This window comes from Armigeres subalbatus, chromosome 1 (genome assembly GCF_024139115.2).
Source record: "Armigeres subalbatus isolate Guangzhou_Male chromosome 1, GZ_Asu_2, whole genome shotgun sequence".
NCBI classification, from domain to species: domain Eukaryota; kingdom Metazoa; phylum Arthropoda; class Insecta; order Diptera; family Culicidae; genus Armigeres; species Armigeres subalbatus.
In genome coordinates, this window is record NC_085139.1 from 271,285,436 (window position 1) to 271,301,074 (window position 15,639).

At 38.5% G+C, this 15,639-nt stretch overlaps 1 protein-coding gene across 1 annotated transcript in view; it reads left to right on the forward strand.

Annotated features, from left to right (window-relative positions):
- The window catches only part of LOC134207590 (uncharacterized), a 310,800-nt gene that overhangs the window by 80,905 nt on the left and 214,256 nt on the right, over positions 1–15,639 (forward strand).

A 15,639-nucleotide genomic window follows, 5' to 3' on the forward strand; every position in this document is an offset into this window, starting at 1 on the left:
CTTAATGTGCCGGTTGGCACTCCTGTTGACGGGCTGAAATGCTTTGTAAGCGGCACGGGTCGCTTTTACAGAGCTGCTTATAGACTTGTGGTTTTTGTAGAGATTCAACAGATCCCACTGTGATACGAGCAAGGTGGTCCAGTGGCTACCGCTTCTGCCTTATGAGCAGGAGGTCGTGGGTTCAATTCCAGACTCGTCCCTTTCCTACTTTGTATTTCTGTCTTATTTATTTCTGTGTCTCATGTTCCACCAAAACGATTCCTACCGTTATAACCTTCCATACAATCCCAAAACCTCCCGTGGTACCTATGAGAGGTCGTAGAGTTCTCTGCATCTTTCTTAAGTAGGTGTCCAACTAACCATTCATCCCCTTCCACAACATTTGCAAGGACGTGGCCAGGACAGATCTCGACTATTGCAGAGCGCATTGCTTCCATCTAAGAGATAGTGATTAGTCCCAAATCAACATCTATGGTAACGGATGAAAGTGATGCTACTCTCATACAATAGTTTAATTCGAAATTTTTCGGAACGAAACGAAATTTTAATTTTTCTCCGCGAAATTTTTATTAAATTGGTTTCATATTATGTACGCAATTCTGATTTCACTTTTTCGAAGTCGAGTAACTGTTTTGCGATCAAACAATAACAGAAAAGGCAATCTGTGATAGATCACCACATTCTCGCCGCATATACCATTGGCGATAAGGCAATACCCCAGCATTTGTGCCGCTTTCAAATTCATCGTGGAGCATGTGCTTCCGAATCTGATCAATTTTATATCAGTAAGTAGGAGGAATGACGGCTTTGGCAGGTTTTGTTCTATTATTGGCAGGGGGGTTTTTTATGACTGACTAGGCTCAAATTTGGCCTAAACATTCTTTGCATATCAAAGAATATTGTGGCCAAATTTCATAAAATTCGGTCGACAAAAACCCCCCTGCCAATAATAGAACAAAACCTGCCAAAGCCGCCTGTTCCCCTATATAAAAATAAAGAAGTTGTGGGATTTTTCATATACGGATTCAAACTTCACTTAAAACCTTAGTTCACTTAAGAATTATGTAATTATGCTGAAGCATACTTCACACACTTAGTTTTTATTTCTGCAGCTCGGAAAAAATCCGCACAGCCGTGCGCCAGCAAAATAAAAAACTGATATTTCGGCAAAAATGATGTTTCTTAGCTGATTTACGGCAAATTATTTCTGATTTCCAGCAGTTTTGACAGAAATCTCGGCAAAAAACATGTTTGTTGGGGCACGGCTGTGCGAATCTCGGTAAAAGTTGACCATGTTGCTGAGATCCCTGTAAAAAAATTAAGTGTACATATTGTCTTGTCAGCGTGGTTTTACAGTATTGACTTAGTCAAAATTAGAAAATGAATGCTTAGATTTATTTTTTATTTAGTGGGATACTTAAATATGTATCCACATCTGCCAGGCGTATACGCAGATAGAGAATTGATATTACTAGACCAACATTTGAAAAGGGCGTATCAGCCAAATTTATTCCTTATTCTACATATATAGCATACATTTGCTCACTAGAAGAACCCTGTGCACCTTTCTAAAATGCACAAAGATATGTATTTCAGATTAACTTTCACAGACCCATAGTCTTATATACAATTAGCTCTGTGTGTCCTTGGCATATGAGAATAGCTGTTATGGTCAGTATGAGCTGAAAGCAATCATAAGTAAAGAACTTTCAGCAATTTTAATGATCTTTCAACCCGTTCTGGATTTTTGTTTTGCAAATTCTATGCAAAGATCTAGAAATCCCCACAAATCTGCAATGTTCCATACATATTGTGCAAATAGTCAAAGAAGAGCTTATTAGCTTGATTAATTGTACACATCGTAGTTGCTAAGCATGATTGGCCGAGAAACAGCAAATATGCACAGCTCACCAATTAAATAATATTCCTGGGATACAGAAAAAAAGTTATTCTTATTGTATACTTGCTTCGGAGTTTCATGACCAATAACGATGCTGGTCACGTGCTTATAGTAAATTTAGGATTAGGAGAGGAAAATTAGTTAAACACTCATTATTATAGGAGACCGAGGAATGCTCTGCATCTCCGTGAGCGCTACGGGAAAGGAATCGTTGGTTAGTTGATAAGGTAATTCATGTGAAACCCCTTGGCAAGCGACAAAATATTTATTGTAAACGATGTTATTTTGAAAACAAGAAGACGAAAACTGTGTTTTAAATAAATCCAACGCAAGATCAATGTGCTTCGTTAAAAAATCTTCTACAACACGATCGATTCCGCACTAAATAATGTTGTGCTCTTCGATGCAGACATTAGTTTTATTACTTCTCGTTCTCGCACACTAGCTGGCGTGATCATCATCAACACGATCGATTGCACACTGGTTAAACAAATTTCTGCTACACGAGGTAGATTTTTTTCACTTCGCTTTCTCCCGAACTAGCGGCCGTCGCATGACCAGAAGCATGACGATCTATTCCGCATTCATATTGTGCAAATAGTAAAAAATATCACAATATTTAAATTTGAATCATGGAAACGCTAAAGACGTTTTATAAAAGAAAACTACATACGCATTTGTCGACTAAGAATGGAGTAAGCGTTAATAGAAAAAATTGTATAACCTAAAGTTTTGAAAACAGCTTTACGATTTTGTTCAGCGGCGCAGCCAAAATTTTTGATAATATAAAGTATAATTTGATTTTAAATTTGTTTCGAAATTCCGCGGAATTCCGTTAAATTTCGTTAGAAGCTAGTTTTTTCTAGCGAAATTTTTGGAATTTTACGAAACGAAACGAAATTAAGGAATCAGATTTCGCCATGCTCAAATTCCGCGAAATTCCGCGGAATTTCGTTTCGAACCACCTGAAACGAAATTTTTCGAAATACCGCATATGCTTAGTGCGAATTGCTCAATGCTACAGCCATCGGGGGTGACAATGGGTCTGGGGGGTGAGAATGGGTCATCCGATGGGTCTGCCGATGAGAGCGGCAGTCTGGAGGTCGTAGAGCAAAATCGTTCAAAGAGGTCTCTTATATTTTAGTCTTGTTGCCCTCAGATACATTCAATCTATTCTACAAGGTTGAAACAGTGACCCATTCTCACCCCCATTTGACCCATTGTTACCCCCGACGACGGTAATGCTAATGCTAGATCGAATGGGGTCTGTATTACGCATTCTATACATTGATGCTGGTGTTCTCTATATTTAGGTGTATTGAAGAAAACGCGTTCCATTGCATTAGATTTTTTTTATATATAGTTTCAGTCACATTTAGAGGCTTAATTTCTATTGACATTCGTCACCTTTAGATTCAATTAATCCGTGTCAGGCGACAATCCTTCTCTACATCGCTATTAGCCAAACATAAGTCATCAATCATCGAAGCTCACCTTGACTATGTTATATGTATAACTTCATCCGTGGTGGTCCTTCGCATTTCGTTTTATGGGCATTTTACCTCTTCCTTGCAAGGAAGATCTCCAAAGTTTAAATTGTAAGGCAGTGCATACATTTAGCCGCGTGAGTTCTGCATCTGTAAGCGGTTTCATATCTTGCCGATCTCCTTTACGCAAAGATCCACAAGATCTGCACACTCTTTTGGTGATCCGCTTCTCTCCGCATCCGCCAACAGTGCAGGCAACATCAATATCAATTATTCCAACGACTCTTCCTCGCACCCGACACCTTATTCATCGCCGCGCGTCGCGTTGTGTAGCGAAGCAGCAGCAGCATCAGTTCGGTGCCAGACCAGTAGTGTCAGTCAATACCTTGCTCGAGCCCAAAATCGCTAACTCCAAGTATAGGCATCTACTGAACGTTCATGGCAGGGTACGTAACCCCACCGCACTCGTTTACTCTTGTTAACATCACTCTCCACCAACGGCGACGAAACGCAGATAGGTATTTGCGCAATTTAGCTGGCTGAAATAAGTTTGATTATCCAAATACGTTGATCACGAGGAAATAATAAGTTCCACATTGTGATCGAGCTATTATTGATTACTTCGATCGTTACACCGCTGGTTTTCAGTTAACGTAAAGGCCTACGGCGCTTTCTGCTGTTTCTAAAAAGTTTTGGAATTTGTGCTAGTGTAAGACGTTGTACCTGAACTGGAAAAAGCTCGGCAGCTGCTTATCATCCTTATGCGAATTTGGTTAAATATTTTCTCTCAATTATCCTACTTCATTAGCTAAATCATTTTGTACCATCTTTTGTCATTAAACCCGACACTGTGCCGATGTAGCGATCTCTGAAAACGGACGTGCATGAATTCGCGCATTCCCAACCTTACCCCTTTTGCTGCCGTTGTCATCAACGCGGACTGAGAATGGGGTGGCTTCTGTGGGGTTGGCAAGTGACGCCCCGAGGTGGGGTGGTGTGGCAGTATCCAACCATACCGCGGACAGCCAGAAGCCAAGTGACACATAGGAACACGTACGGCACACGTTGACGGGGCACGACGACGGTGGTGGCGGCGCGGCACCACTCCGAGGGAGGCAAGGAAGGGCAGCGCCAGGCAGCCAGTGGTGTGATCTTCGAGTACGGGGAGCCCAATTTTAGCGTGTGGCCGAGCCTTCGCGGTCAGTGTTCAATTTGCAATCGAACCGACTAGACGCGCGATGATAAACGTGGCTCACAGCGGCGACGAAGACGACGACTGATCCTTGTGGTGATAAGCTCAAGAGACTCATTTACGAAGAAATAGGAGGCGGTGGAAAACAAACGGTGGTGACGGATAATGATGAAACGCACATTCCTCATAGCCGGATGAGAACGGAGAAAAATGCGTTAGACGCGATAACCAATTACTTGAGAAAGAGATGCAAAAAGAGAGTGCGTGCGAGTTTGATAAGGCCAAACGATAAGTGAATTAGCGAGAGAAGTTGGTTGATTCGAATGATAATACAGTTTTGCATAGCAAAAAGAGCAAAGTGATAATTTATGGACTGTTTTGCATGAACAAGTGCTCAACAAGCTCGAAGTTGATTTGTGAAGGAAAAAATAAGAAAAAAAAACCTAGTCCAATTAAGTGCGTGCAGTGAACAATTATTGGTGCGACGATGAAGGTGTCAACACGTTGATTTTAAACAGCAGCGAGATATCTTTGCGCCGAAGGGCAATCAACTGAAGTGATTTCTATTTCCACATAAGGTAAACTGCGTTGTTATCTAAGGGATGCAAATCAGAGCTATTGCATTGTAAAGAAAATCGTTTTAATTGATATTTCCTTGTGAAACGTTAGCTTGGTTGAATCCTTTAGTGATTGTAGAGTCAATATTTGTTCCCTTTATGAAGGATCATATTTTTGAATACTAAATATTGTGTTATTAGTTGTATACATTAAAGATTAGAGTCTTGCTTTGGAAATCGAAACAAAAGACCAACAGCAATGGAATTAGTTTATTTTTAAATGTTGAATAACAAATTCAACAACATTAAAAAAATTCAAAAATAAACCAAACTAATCCACCTAGCGGTTATGGTTCCTTCCTTGTGCATAATACAAAATGTATTTGACCATAAGTTTCGAGCTTATAGGTCCGGCCTCATGGGCCAACTTTCAATAGAAAACAATGGGATAGGATTCTCCGTCGAATGCAGTTTGTTGCACACACATACAGACATTATATCAATTCGACGAGCCGAGTTGACTGATGTATAATTCGCTGCTTCTATTGAAAAATCGTTTTTGTAGCGCATATAAGACCTTTTCTTTACACCTTGGTGCGCGAAAAAGGAAAAAATAAATTTAGCAGATATTATCAATTAATTTCGAGCTTTTCTGAGGCTCGAGTTCTATGATCTTAGAAGTTAGGATCTACAACCTAAGACCATTATTTTAAACCTTAGGGCAGTTGTCACCTGTGGCGGTACAGTGGTGTGGGTCAGCGTGGACTTATTTTACCTTTAAAACAAAAAATGAATTCATTGCTCTTTAACCTTCCGGGACTCGCACCGTTGTAAAAAGTACAACACATTGAGTAAAAATGAGATAACTTTTTAGTCAGTTGACCAATTTGCACCAAACCACCATGTATTCCTTAAAAAATTTGTTCTTCATCAATTGAAAAGATAATAAAAGTGACTCGATAGAAGGCTCGGGTAAATATAGCTAAATAAAAGGCTCAGGTGCACTGGGAAAAGTGACCAGTAATGAATTATTTATTTATTTCATTAACAATTCATCCTAAAGTAACGTGATTTTTGCCTTTCTCGTACAACGAAGTTGTACCGAAAGGCTATCATTTCACTCCGAAATTGAACTTTTTATAGATGCCTCTGAGACCCATAGTGTTATATACCAATCGACTCAGCTCGAAAAACTGAGCACATGTCTGTCTGTCCGTGTGTATGTATGTGTGTATGTGTGTGTGTGTATGTGTGTGCACAAAAGCTATAAAAACATTAGACAACTTTTCGTATAGTAATCCTTAACCGATTTTCTCGCAACAAGTTTCATTCGACAGGGGACAAAGCCTTGTTGATCACTATTGAATTTGATAACGATCGGTCATTGCGTTTAAAAGTTATGAAGAAAATGGTACATCGGACCATATAAATCCCATATAAGGTTGGTGTCTTAACTAAATGCGAGAAAGGCACCACCAACGCTAGGTGGATTAATCTGGGTTTTTCTATATCATTTCTGATAATAACCTTGGAGGTTATTCGCAGTTCTCACTCACCTATGACCGTAGGTGACCACCAGGCGGCCTTCCGGAAAACCCGGAACGTTCGTGAAAATGGTCATTTTGGAAAGTTCGTCCGAGAGCAGCGCAATTTTTTCTAAACCATTTCTGATGGGGATGTTTGAGCTAAAACACATTTCTTACACTGCTATGACCGCAGGTGGCCGGAAAATCTGGAACGTCCGAAAAAATGGTCATTTTGTGAAGCTCGCCCTAGAGCAGCGCAATTTTTTCTAAACCATTCCTGATGGTGATTTTGGGGATATTCCACAGTTCTTACTCTGCTATAACCGTAGGTGGCTACCAGACGGGCCTCCTTATAATCCGGAACGTCTGTAAAAATGGTCATTCTGGAAAGTTCGTCCGAGAACAGCGCATTTTTTTCTAAACCATTTCTGATGGGGATGTTTGAGCTAAAACACATTTCTCACACTGCTATGACCGCAGGTGGCCACCAGGCGGCCTTCCGGAAATTCCGGAACGTAGGAAAAAATGGTCATTTTGTGAAGTTCGTCCTCGCCAAGTAACAATTTCCATGCTTCTTGAATTTATCTAATTCTTATTGCGGACTTATGGCAGCAATCACGAAGCTGATTGCTTAGTTTTATTGGCGCTCTTATTGCTATCAATAAACCTCCCATAAATCTGCTGAAAAATGCTTCAAACGTCAAATGCCTATTAACCATATGAACAGATCTATGGTAGTGATGAAGAGCGTAATAAATCCAATTTTCAACGCTCGAATAAAGCTACAATTTTTGGTCATAATGTGGTCAAATGAATTACCCCCATAAGAATGTTTGTATTGCGAAGAGTTTATGACGGTGTTTTATAAAAGCAAAATTTTTCTGATCAAATTTCATGATGGCCATATTGAAAACGGAAAAGCATTTCGCAGTCAGTGAAATATATCACTGAAATGCATGATTTAACGAAATTTTCACCGCTTATCATACTTTTTCCGATAAATAATTTTATTAATTAATAGTTTGGGCAAAAATACTAATCGATTTAGTGGACATCCTAGATGTTGTGGTAATCAATATTTTCGATTTATTTCCCTGAACTACGTTATATGGCCGGCGCGTGGTGTTCAACCTTATTTTTTTCACAACATTGGACCATAAAATCGGAAGCGCACTTCTTTTCAATGGTACTGAATCGAAAATACAACCTGAAATAAAATATTATTTTGTTGTCATCATCATAATTTTAATCAACAATCCATTTTGTTATTATTTTTCTGCAAAGATTTGTTTCTCTTTTTTTAATGCAACATTTTGACAGCTGCCGCAGCCAAATTCCCTTTTTTGCGGGTGGTTTAAAAAGGGTTTCTAAATGCTCTTATAATAGGTTTATAGTGGTTATCTGGAGAGGGCCACTTGGCAATATCTTACTCTTATAGTGGTCATCAAAAGGTTGCCGTGTATTACTCGGTTTTATTGTTAGATCTTATAAATTGATCTTGAAAACCATTCTTAGAGCGGAATAAAACTTAAAATGTTACCTGAGAGCAGCGCAATTTTTTCTAAACCGTTTCTGATGGTGATTTTAGAGAAATTCCACAGTTCTTATTCTGCTATAACCGTAGGTGACCATCGGACGGACTTCCTTATTTATTTATTTATATTTCATCTGACTTATGGTTATAATCCGGAACGTCCGTAGAAATTGTCATTTTGGAAAGTTTGTCCTAGAGCAGCGCATTTTTTTCTAAACCATTTCTGACAATAACCTTGGAGTTAATTCGCAGTTCTCACTCACCTATGTCCGTAGGTGGCCACCAGACGGCCTTCCGGATAATTCGGAACGTCCGTAAAAATGGTAATTTTGAAAAGTTTATCCTAGAGCAGCGCAATTTTTTGTAAACCATTTCTGACGGGGATATTCGAGTTAATACACAGCTCCTACTCTGCTACGACCGCAGTGGCCACCAGGCGGCCTTCCGGAAAATCCGGAACATCCGTAAAAATGGTAATTTTGTGAAGTTCATCCTAGAGCAGCGCAATTTTTTTAAACCATTTCTGACGGTGATTTTGGATGAAATTCTCAGTCATTACTCCCCAGTCAACACAAAATCGTATATGATGCAACATAAGATGCTAAAGTGGAGGCGATATACGTACATATTGTATGGGGAAGTACCTATATCGCCTCCACTTTAGCATCACATGCAATATCATATACGATCTTGTGTTGACTGGGTCTGCTATGACCGCAGGTGATCACCAGCCTTGGGGATAATCCGGATCGACCGTAGAAATGATGATTTTGGAAAGTTTTTCCTAGAGCTGCGCATTTTTTTCTAAACCTTTTCTGACGGTGGTCTTGAAGATATTTCAAAGTCTTAATCAGCTATGACTGCACGTGGCCACCAGGTGGCTGAATAATTTGGAAAACCCGTAAAATGATCATTTTGGATGGTTCGTCCTAGAGCTACCAGACGGCCTTTCCGCAAATCTGGAACGTCCGTGATTGGTCGTTTTGTACAGTTCGTCCTAGACCAACGATTTTCTTCTAAACCATTTCTGATAATGACCAGGAAGTTAGTCAATGCTCTTTACCATCAAATATTGTATAGAGTTTTCCACCTTCGCCAAAGGTATAATAATAGCTCAAAAATATATGTACTACGCAAACAAATGAATTCTATCATAATAATACCTAAATAGTAGTCATTGATGAAATTAACCACATTAGAAATTCGAGAGATATTGGTCTTATTTGGTAAAAAAAAGGTATTTCAGCTAAAAAACTTTGTTGGAATGTGATAGGAACGCAAAATACGGAATTCTAATTGGATGTAAGAAATAAGTTTCTCCTGCATTTCCAATACTAACGGTTACTGTTAGACTAGTCAAGTTGACGGTACAGGATTGAAATGGAAACGCTACGGAAATCCATTTCCTGTTCTAGCGATTGCTGTAACATGAGAAGTATAAAAAAATATACAAAGTAGGCGAATGAAATGGGCCTGAGATCGAACCCAAGGCATCCTGTGTATGAGGCAGAAACGGTAGTTATATGACACACTTTTCTTAACACATTGGTTTTCAAATCCCAAATAACTGTAAATGACGGCACTTTTAAATATCCTGCGACATCTAACAAAACTGGTTGATCCATATAACACCACCCAGCGGATGTAATCCAAACTAAACAGTTTTTCAGAACAATGGTTTTCATCCTCGAGCAGCTGTGAAGAAGACGGCCACTCTCTTATATCACAGATCCAGGGTTATATAATCAAACTGGTGGTCTCACATGTACTATCACTACTCTACGGATGAATTTTAAACTTCACAATATTTCAACATATTGGTTTCCAATCCCCGAACAACTTTGTAGAAAACGGCAATTTTCTAAATCCCCCAGATTCCAAGATATAGAAGAATTGGTATCTCATATACAGTAGCACCTCCTTGCGGATGAATTTTAAATTATTCTGTTTTTGAACATATTGGTTTCCAGTCCTCGATCAATTTTGTTGAAGACGGCAATATTCTAAATTTCACAGATCCCGAAATATCGAACATATTGGTTTTCAATGCTCGAACAACTTTATAGAAGATAGCAACTTTCCAAAACCAAAAGATCCCGAAATATCGAACTAAACTGATCTCTCATATACAGTAGCGCCCCCTTGCGGATGAATTCTAAACTAATTACCTTCTCAACATATTGATTTCCAATCCTCGAGCAGGTTTGTAGAAGACGGCAACTTTCTAAATCCCACAGATCCCGAGATATCGAAGAACTGATCTCTCATATACAGTAACGCCTCCTTGCGGATGAATTATAAATTATTCAGCTTCTCAACATATTGGTTCTCTGTACTCGAACAACGTTGTAGAAAACGGCAATTTACTAAATCCCACAGATCCCGAGATATCGAACTAAACTGATCTCTTATATACACTAGCGCCGCCTTACGGCTCATATACACTAGCGCCGCCTTACGGCTGAACTAAACAGTTTCTCAACATATGGGTTTCCTATGCTCGAACAACTTTATAGAAAATGGCAATTTTCCTTTCATTCCTTGCGGATGAATTCTAAACTAATTAGCTTCTCAACATATTGATTTCCAATCCTCGAACAGGTTTGTAGAAGACGGCAACTTTCTAAATCCCACAGATCCCGAGATAACGAAGAACTGATCTATCATATACAGCTGAATTCTGAACTTAACAGTTTCTCAACATATTGGTTTCCAATCCTTGAACAACTTTGTAGAAGACAGAAATTTCCTAAATCCCATAGATCTCGAGATATCGAACCAAACTGGTATTTTCATGTACACTAGCGCCGCTCAGTGGGAGAATTCTAAATATTTTTTTTTCTTGACTCATAAGGCCGCATGGGATTATAGATCGATTAAAAAAAATCAGAGTTTTTAGAGTTTTTAGAATTCATATAAGAAACGTTGCGCCATTTATTGTGAAGATGAACTATTTTCACCGGTGTTCCGTTGGTTCCGAATCTTCCGGAGAACCAGCTGAAGATCCATTGGACTTAAAAAATGTCCTCAATGAGAGAATATATCCCCTTTATTATTTTCCCGAAAAAATCACGTTGATATCATTTGAATTGGCTTCATTATAACGGGTTTTAGGACTGTTTTACTTTTTACAACCCGCGAGTTCTCGTGTTATCAAAGTTGAAGCGAGTTGCGGAAGGTTAAGAAAGGCATATCGTTTTCAAATCAATGCTTTTATCCATTTACGGTTGCGGTAACAATAGTAGAGGTATTCAAAAAAAAATAAAACAACCTAGCCAGTGGCGTAGCCAGAAAATTGGTCTGGGGGGGTATGGTTCTGAACACATTTTTTTCGAAAAAAAAAAATTCTTCTAAAAATGTTGTCTCTGGGGGGGGTTATGCCTAGCCAACCTAGCGATAATGTGTTGTTTCTCTTCTAGCCGCTGGTTGGCACCGTTCTATTATTCCTTTCTCGTACGCTAAGAGTACGTAAAGGCCTTAGAATCATTTCTTAAAAGAACTTTTTATAGGCGGCTCCGAGGCCTATAGTGCAATATACCAATCGACTCAGTTCGGCGAATTGATGTGGTGTCTGTTATGTGTGCATGTATGTATGTGTGTTTGCATGTGTGAAAACTTGTAAACACACTTTTTGGAACTTAGCATTGACCGATTTACTCGCAACAAGTTTCATTCGACGCGAAATCCTGTCCTGTTGGTATTGGAAATTGACCAGATCGGACTATGGACTCAGAATTTGTGGCCGCAAAGCACGCTAAAAAACACTAACGTTTTTTTTGTGAATCTAATTTTGCTCATAATTTTGTGTCTATGGCACATGCCCTAATTACGTAACGACAAAATCAGCTATTTTCAAACCCCCCTCCCCTCCTTATTAGACTTTTTGTATTGCGCCAATTCCTCGTCTACATTCATAGCTATATACATAGACAAAGAATTGGAATGATTTTTTTGCTGTTACGCCCTTTTCAAATGTTGGTCTAGAAATGTAGACCAGAAATTGAAAATGGCGGGACAGCCAAAATTTATGTTTTCTGGGACTTTGTCTACGTGTATAGCTTTGTATGTAAGCGAGAAATCGGAAAGAACTAATTTTGTCTGTTACGCCCTTTTTACATGTTGGTCTAAAAGTATCATTTTTTCCAACCAACAACAAGGTTAAACTAACAACAAGCTACCTGCGTTTAATAAGACGCCGTCACTGATGATATTTCTCGATTAATTTTTAAAAAGACCTAAGTAACATTTTTTCATGAAATAATTTGAATAGAGCAATCAACAGAAAAACATGAAAGCTTTTGATTACAGTACTCAAATTAAATCATGAAAAAATGTTACTTAGGTCCTTTTGAAAAGTTAAGCGAGATTTCAATCATAAAAAGGGTTGCCGACAATCGAATTTAGCATCGATTTTGAAAAAAAAATCTCACGTATTAAACGTAATTAGGTGACATTCAATATTGTATCACAAATTAGGATTCATTCACTTTATAAATACTCAATGAAATTTATGATCAGCACTACTGTAAAATACTAATCAAATTATCGAAAAAAAAAAATTGAGTTGGTTTTTACTTGTCTTAAAAATATTTAGTTCGTAAAACGAAACAGATGCGACTGTTGGGTTTGGTATTGGGCACAAAACCATCGTACTGATATTACCTAAACATGATATTTGTCAGAAGAACTGTCTTCTGTCATAAGTTATGTCAGGGTACCGACAACCGACCAGTGCCGGCAACCGACCACCTTCTCCTACACTGTAGCGCTTATTTTAAAGATTTTTACCAAACTACCTGAATGATTGAAAACTAAGAAAATGGCAGCCTTTCAAAGTGGCCTGGGGTCATATTGACCCAAGAGCACTGACAAAAAGTTAAATATTTGTAACGGTCCAAGATTCAAGATGCTCCGATGGATGCAGCTTTGTCAAAAACGGTATAAGTAAAGCTTTGTCCATTTGAATTTCACAGGAAAGAGTAACGAATAGTAAACAGCGCGTTTGAGATACGGTACTTCGAGCTATTTTACGCTGAAACGGTCCTCTTCCTTACAAGTTTGCATGCAATATTGATAATTTTCGTCAAATATTTTATTCATTTATTTACTTACTTATGAGTCCTGTCCACCTCCGGTGGTGCAAAGGTCCAACTTGAAAGATCTTTATCCTGAGCAATGTCCAGCTATCGCTGGACATCTGTTGCCAGGTTAGATTTTGGTCGACTTCTTTTATTTCTTTATTGAGGCTTCGCCGACGTGAACCTCTGGGTCTGCCTCTGCGATATCATGCTCAGTCTAATGCTTGTTTACAGATTTCGTTCCGATCCTGAATTTCTGTTACTATCGGCCTCTGATGACAACGACGCTGGAGCTCGTTGTTTGAGATCCAGTTGTTATACATTTATACAGCGTGGAATTTCGCCAATGATGTTCCTTAATGTACATGATTTTTAAGAGGTGAAACGAATCGCCTATTTTTTTCAGAGTTGGTCAAAGCTGGTCGTGAATAACTTAGTCATGTTAGCTCTGTTAGTTCAGAGATATTGTTGATGAACTAGTGTTCATCTCTGCATCTCATCACAGTCAATACAAAGGCGACTAAAAAAGAATTTTCATTGAAGTTTTAAATAAGAAGTTGGGATTAAATTTAAATAAATATTATTTTATTCCGTCATATATATGTAATAATGAACTAAACTTATCATTCCGTCTTCCTATGGCGGCCGTGACGTTTCAACTCGTGGCGCCTCAAGTCCTGAATGTAGATGAACTGTTTTGAACATTGGTTACATTTAAAAGGTTTATCTTTCATGGTGTGCAGTCTCTCGTGCAGCTTCACCTTAGCCTCCGTATGGAATCGCCTTCCGCATTGACCGCATCGATGTGATGTGCCTTGCAGTGTTGGGAGTAGCCTGCTTTGGATGAGAAATTTCTGCCACATGGTTGGCAACTGAACTCACTGTTCTTGTAGAGCTTAAACCGTCGTTTGGCGGATGTGGTACACTTTTTCCCAATTTTGTTATCCAAAATGTCGTTTTCTGTCGCCAATTTTTGTTCTGATGTTGACGATGAAGATTCCGTTGATTTGGGGCAGGGCTTCACCGGTAATGGGGCATATTCTTTCTCGATGTTTTCTATTTTACCCGATGACCAAGGAAAATTATCGATGCACTGCAGAACGTTCTTGCAATTTTGTTCAGCGGAGAACTCCGATGAAATAACCTTCTTCAGATTAAGTTGAGAGAGCATCCATCCGTGAAGTGAAATAAACTCTTGAGGTGTTGGCGCTATGGTGGTCTGAAGGTTCATTTGATGGTGAATTTCCTTATCCATATTGTCAGTTTATGAAGTTTCTATGCTCACTCGTTGAACAATAATGCTAATGCTAAGTTCCAAAAAGTGTGCCTACAAAATTTGTACACATACACACATACACACACACATATACACATACAGACATCACCTCGGTATTTAACACTATGGGTCTCCGGGCCTTCTATCAAAAGTTGTTTTTTGGAGTAGTCCTATAGCCTTTCGGTACAACTTTGAGATAGGCAAAAACAATAGCAGAAAAAAAATCCTCCGGATAATATGGCGTTCAAGCCTAAGATGAAAGATTTTTGCATCTGGAGCATTTCTGTAGAACAACCCAAAATTCTAAAAAATAGTTTAAAGGTTCCGACAGAGCAATTTTTGAAAAAAGCTGTTTTTTCGTACTTATTGTCACATATTGCCTATATTCGCCTCATTTTAATCACTTTTCCAATCGCTGTCACCGCTAGTGGATTTATCTGAGTTTTTTAAAATAAAAGAATAAAAATTTTGATGCAAAAAATATAGATCAACCAAGAAAATAATATTACCTACAATTATAGGTACGAGCTTATTTTTCTGTTATTATATTTGTTTTAAATGCTTTTTGGCTTGCTGTGAGTTCAAAAATTAATGTTGATTTAATTTTCCAAATTTCAGTAAAAAATAAATGCAAATTCATCCAAATATTATATCATTCAACAGCAAATTTAGTCAAGATTAAGATACTAAACTGTAACTCACAATAAACAACTGTGATAACAGAAAATAATATTTTATTCAAATGGCGAATCTGATCAATGTTACCCCGGTCATCAAAGTTACCCCGGTTTATGGTACCTGTAGCTGTACATCTTCATCCATACAAATATAAACATCACATCAGTTCGTCAAGATGAGTCGACCGGTAGGGGAGACTTTATCCCCTTTTCTGATTTCAGATGTATCACAGCCAAAAATAAATAAACATACGCGATTTCCACACAGACCCTCTAAGAAATATAGTATTTCTGATGTCCTTAAATTATGGTTGCCATTGATACACAATCGATTTTTGTAGTGCTGTCGACTTTTGAAATATTCGGGGGAAATTGATCCCTCTCCAAGAACTTGCTTTGATAAAATTAGAAA